Below are 5801 nucleotides of genomic sequence, written 5' to 3'. Positions count from 1 at the left end.
CTGAAGTTACAGTAACACTGATTTATAAATCAGGTTGGAGTTAACCCAAGTTATCCTTTGGCCCTAGCAGTATTTTGACTTCTGTCAGTTATTACTTAACTGCCGAGTACAGTGTTGCCCTTAAGACAGTGCACAAAATGAAAAATGCATCCTAAAATTCTTCTCATACTGACATTCTGATAAAACAAAAAGGTCACCTGTCCTAGCAAGTCCAAGGGCGGGAACAGTTTGGGTCATGTTCCCCATGAGTTTCACCAACAAGATGATGACACTGATGTTACATGGGCAACCTGTAGTACTGATAGTTTTCTATGGGCAGTCTCTCCTTTCCCAAATTAGGACATGTTTTCTGATCCAGTTCACAGATTTAGTCCTAAAGACGTGCTTGCTGGCTTTGCAGTTGTCTTGGTGTTGAACATTCATTCAACACACAGCTAAGTACTAAGGACCAGAGAAGGTACTGAAATATAATGCATGTGGGGAGGGCCATGGCTGTCTATAGCTTTGGAATGAGAGACAACAGTCCCCAATTTGTGAGGCTGGGCAATTAATTAGCACTCTAGGTGTCAGTAAAACAATTAGCTGGATCAAAAAAACCACAGCTGATGAATGCTTCCCCTTGGACTGACTTAGCTTTCAGTTGAGTATACTCCATAATAAAGCTGCCACAGACTTGGTCACAAAAATGCTCAAGATCCTTTTGAATTGCTTTGTACACATATAAATACTTAAATTAACATGTCAGGATCTGGCACTCATACACTGTAATTAAACTCATTGTTTCAAAAGAAATGCTGTGTATACAGCAAATCTTTGTTTTTAGCTCTATATGCTCCACAGCACTCTGTGCTACAATGACATTAGCACCTAGGCAGATTTTTAACATCAATGAAAAATGATTTGTCTTTTTAGCTTGAAGCCAACAATGATTAAGGCCATGATATAATTAACGTGGTCCTGGGTCAATACTGGAATTAATTCAGTTACACTCTACACAGACCAAGTTTTCAAATCAGCAGCCTAACAATTCTCAGTGATACTGGGAGAATACACGACAGCTGCATTCATGGCAAACAAGCCCGTCTTGTATAAGCCTTGTCTCCCACCCAGGCAAGGCTCATTTTGAATGCATGAAGGTTTATATTGGTTTTTTCTAACAGTTTCCAGAAAGTTAAGAATATTATGGCTCTTTGTTCTTGCAACTACAGACTCATTTCCCTGCCCCCATTTGCTTTCAGAAATCCAGGAGTTGGAAACCATTCTGTACTGCTCTGGAAAATGGCAGCTTTTAATTCTGCTTCTTCATGTTCCAAAGCAGGGAGTATTTTTGCTTTCCACCGCTACATTTTCCATTAAAAAAAAAAAAAAGTCAAAATAATATTAAAAATGCATAGAAGCAAGAGATTTGTCTAAGGACAAAACAAAGAGTCTGGGAAAGTCAGATCTAGCTAATTACATTAAAGGAGAAGGGCAGAATGTCTTTTCTGTAGCTACACACAGAACTGAGATGTTGAAAAATTCAAGCCCAGGACCTATTTTTAGCAAGACAAAATTTGCAATTTGAATGAATTAAAACCATTGTAATAATTTGCTTTAAGATCCTTTGACTATAAGCTAAGTTTTTTAAGTTATAGGCTCTGATACTGTAAATAAAAATGCCGCACAGAGTAAGAATGAGCTCACACTTACCTCAGCTTGAGGTTCTTCCAGGTACCTTAAGAAGAGCAGGGGAGCTGCTAGTACGGCGCCCGCAGGGCTGCTCTAGCCTTAAGCACTACCAGGTGAGGAGGGGGTGGGCACAGGAGCTCCAGGGAAAATCTTTTTCACAGCTTCCTGTGGTAGATGGCAAGATGGAGTGTTCTTCAGGGGGGACAAAAAGGCAACCTATTTTATTAACTATAAGGGTGATAACCTCAGGCACTAGTTATACTGTCTTTCATCAGAACAACTAGTAGATATTGGAGTGAGTGCAGTTTTACTCCATCCTTTAAGTTCTCTAGCACAGGCCTGCAATACACACTCCATGAAAAAATGCCAGGAATCACCAAGTAAGAACTGGAGGGGCTTTTTGCATTTCTCCTCTTTTTCAGTGATGTATCGCCCTCTGTTGTTAAATCTGTGATACTGTATTTTAAGTTAAATGGAAGGTGCTGCCACAGAGTAATACTGCAGGTGCAGGACACAGAGACTTGCAGCTACGGCAAAAAGTCATTAAATAATTTTTTAAAAAAACAGTGGCCTTCCTCAGAACAGCTTTGCTATGACCCCATAGCCTGTGAACAACCTTTCTCTGCAGTGTGCCGGTCTGTCCCCAGGAATATCAGCTTTAATTCCCCTCCAGCTCAATGCTTCAAACCAATGAATTCAAGTGTTCTTCAAAGACAATGACCAAGGCTCTATAGCTTTTCTCCCAAATGCCAGTAACTGCTGGTAATGCATATATTTATCATTACTCTTTGCTTCTCATTTTTCTGCCAGCTTTTGCTTCATATAAACATTCCTAATTTTGCCAGTTAAGAAAGTGATCTGAGCAGGAGTTGAGCTAATTAGCAATCACAGCTGCTGATGGTGCTCTGAACATGATGATCACTTGCACCTGAAGAACTCAGCTTTGTGCTATGTCCCAATTCACCATGGACAGACATTTTGGTTGAAACTAAACCATGGTTACTGCAGATGTATTCCAAATTAAGCCACAGACCTTCCCTCCCCCAGCATTTCAGTGCATGAGCTTTTTCAATAACAAAATAGGAATAAAACCAAATTCTGAGTTCTAAGAACAGAGTGTTCTCATGATCATTAATAATTAACATTTGTGAGATACTTGGATACATCTGAGTGATACAGAAAAATGAAAACATAAATGAAGTGTGGTTACGCTTTTTCAGGACTTCGCCTGAAAATTATGTAGTAATTCTTAAATGGAAAATCTGATTTGTTTACTGTGTGTTCTTTATGTATCAGTGTTGCAACTGGCTTACAGTGCTACTATGTGAATATTTTATTTTATTTTGTGCAGTTCATTTAAAATAATTCTGTATATCTAACTAAAGTCCACTAAAATAAGCTGTAACCATACATCTTACCTGACAGGATAAGCTGGGATGTCTCAGGATCACCTGAAACAGAGTTGTATTATGCCGTACATGCCATGCATGTATATTGTGCTATTAGCCAGAGGTATATCTGGAGTCTCTCCATTAACTAGAAGTATTGCAAATTTAGTCAAACATGGGGAACAATCACGTGCTCACTGTTCCCATCTCTAAAGCATGAGAATGCCCAGGAAAGTGTAAGCTACTTTTTGGGTTTTGTCCGAGAGTATTCCACAACAACAGCTGTAACATGGACAGAGTTCCCCTGAGAAGTGAAGAAAAGTCACTTTCTTTCTCAAAATCATGAAACTGCCTTTGAATGCAATAGCTACCAACCTGAGGTGGCATTGAACAATCAATCCAAATATAAAAAGTTTTATCAGCTGCCCACAATATCAGGCAATTTTTCTATGAAATTCTACAAAATTACAGGAGTACTCTAAGTAGCAGTCAAACTTCATGTAAACATTTGAACTCTGCCCTCTACAACATCCAGTTTTCAGACCAGAACAAAAAATTGGTGGCTGAGGATGTACAGTGAATGTCCCTGGGAAACTGAGAGTTAGTTTTTCAAAATTCTTTAATCCTGGGGAGGAAAATGAACTAATGGTGCCTGATTAACCAGGAGGTCATCTAAAGGCTGCTCAGCCTGCCAGGAAATCACTTGCGTTATTTGTCTGTATCCAAATGGCTGTATAAATTTCACCACATTTTTCATTTTGTAACAAAGCATGACAAAGAGGGATCTGGGCAATCCTCATTAAAGTCTTTCTTGTTTGTTTGTCATCCAATACTATTACCCAGAGCCAAAATCTAGACACCAAATGAAGTTTCTCTGTCTTCCATCATATTATGTAAAAATCCCATCATTTTGTGGACACCAAATACTTCAAAATATACAAATACTTTAATACATACAAGTCTTCATAGTCCATTAAATATAATTAATTCCATGGTCTTTAAAATACTCTATCACTGCATTACCTGTAAGAAAAAGGTTTGCACTGTTATCTATATAGTATTGATTTGATCTGGCCTATGCAAAACCTTTCAGTATACTGCAGGGATTATACTGAAGAGCAGCAATTCTACTAGAATCCAGTGCGTTTTGGTTTAGATCCAAATGAAGAAAAGATACTGTCAGAAGATTATGAAGTGAGAGTGATTAAAGCTGCAGGAGTTAGCAGCAGTGTGGTGTGGCACATACAGACGGCCTACACTGGCTTCCTATTCAGATGCACTTATTGCAAGTCCGGTGCATCCTGCTGTAGAATCGCACTGAAATGCTTTGAGGCAACACAGCATCCCACGATACGTGCGCAACAGGAACAAGGAATTGTGGCGCAGCTTGACTACAGCAACCAATGTCTTCTTTTTACACTTGATTCCCCAGGAAGCTGTATTAGATGATAAGAAGATCTATTGCTTTTTGCTTTGAAGTGTTAAATCTATCTTTTCCTGTCTCTCCAGCTGGTATGAAACTTACCAAGTGGAGACAATCAGACTGGTTTAGCTAATATCCCACAGCTGTGAATATTTTCCTTCATGAACTGTTAACTCGTCCTGTCATACCACAGGAATTCTATTTCTCAATGAAATCTTCAGAAGAAAGAATTATAGCTTTGCAGAAAAGCAGTACAGAGCCCTCAAATGTACTTGAAAGAAGAATGCAAACCCAGCATTTTGATGGTTTGGACTTTTAACCACGTTCATGGACTGTTTTGTAGTACAGTCCATAGAAAGAGGCAATACATTAACACCAACCCCACAATAAAGAGGTCCTAGTAATTGTGGGTAGAGATTAATTTTGACATACCAAGATGGGAATTGATCAGTAAGAAATAAATATATATACACACACACACATTTTAAATATATATAATATATATAGTGCATATATATAATGTATTGCATGTGTATATATATGTATTTTGTATAAAAAAGCTTCACATTCAGGTAAAGATACATATTAAAATATAAAGAGAGGAGGACCTTTTGAAGTTAACCTTAAACAGACAATCTATCATAAGCAGAATTCTTATTAAGATCATTGAGACATGTTTTCCTTAATTTCAAAATGCGATCAATTCAGACAGTTTGTGTTCCACTGATTACTGAGAAACACAACACAATGAAAAGTGAGAAAAGCGGGGAAAAAGTTATAATCGAAAGTTAGTTATAGTGTCAAATACATCAATCCTTTACTTAAGATATCCCATGCTTGGAGGGAACAAAAAATGATTTTTTAATTTGAATTCATAATACAGTCCCTCAGTTGTGGGGTTTTTTGTAATCAAATTATCACAGCCAAAGGAAAAAAGAAATTTGAATGATCAAAAGAAGAAGGGTTGAAAATCAACCCTAAAAGGTACTTCACAAACCGTGATATGAAATATGGCTCATGCAGGCTTGTTCTTCACCTAAAATATGAAATGTATCATGAGCAGAGAGAATACTGGATGGAAGTTCTGAACCTCTATGAGCCCTAGATTGATTCAATGTCTAAACAGAAATTCTCTCTCTTGAAATCCCAGTGGCCTTCATCTTTAGATTTTTGAAATTATGATCACAAAAATCAGTGAGTAAATTACCCCGAATTTTACAAATGTAGACAGTGAAAATACTAATTCTATCTAACTCTGTAAATCTACAACTCATTGGTTTTGCTTGACAATACAGTACAATTTCAGAACTGTAATCAGAGGT

This window comes from Haliaeetus leucocephalus, unplaced genomic scaffold (genome assembly GCF_000737465.1).
Source record: "Haliaeetus leucocephalus isolate CR32 unplaced genomic scaffold, Haliaeetus_leucocephalus-4.0 Scaffold13, whole genome shotgun sequence".
NCBI lineage: Eukaryota > Metazoa > Chordata > Aves > Accipitriformes > Accipitridae > Haliaeetus > Haliaeetus leucocephalus.
The sequence above is the reverse complement of the archived record's forward strand: the minus strand, read 5'-3'. Positions refer to the sequence as shown.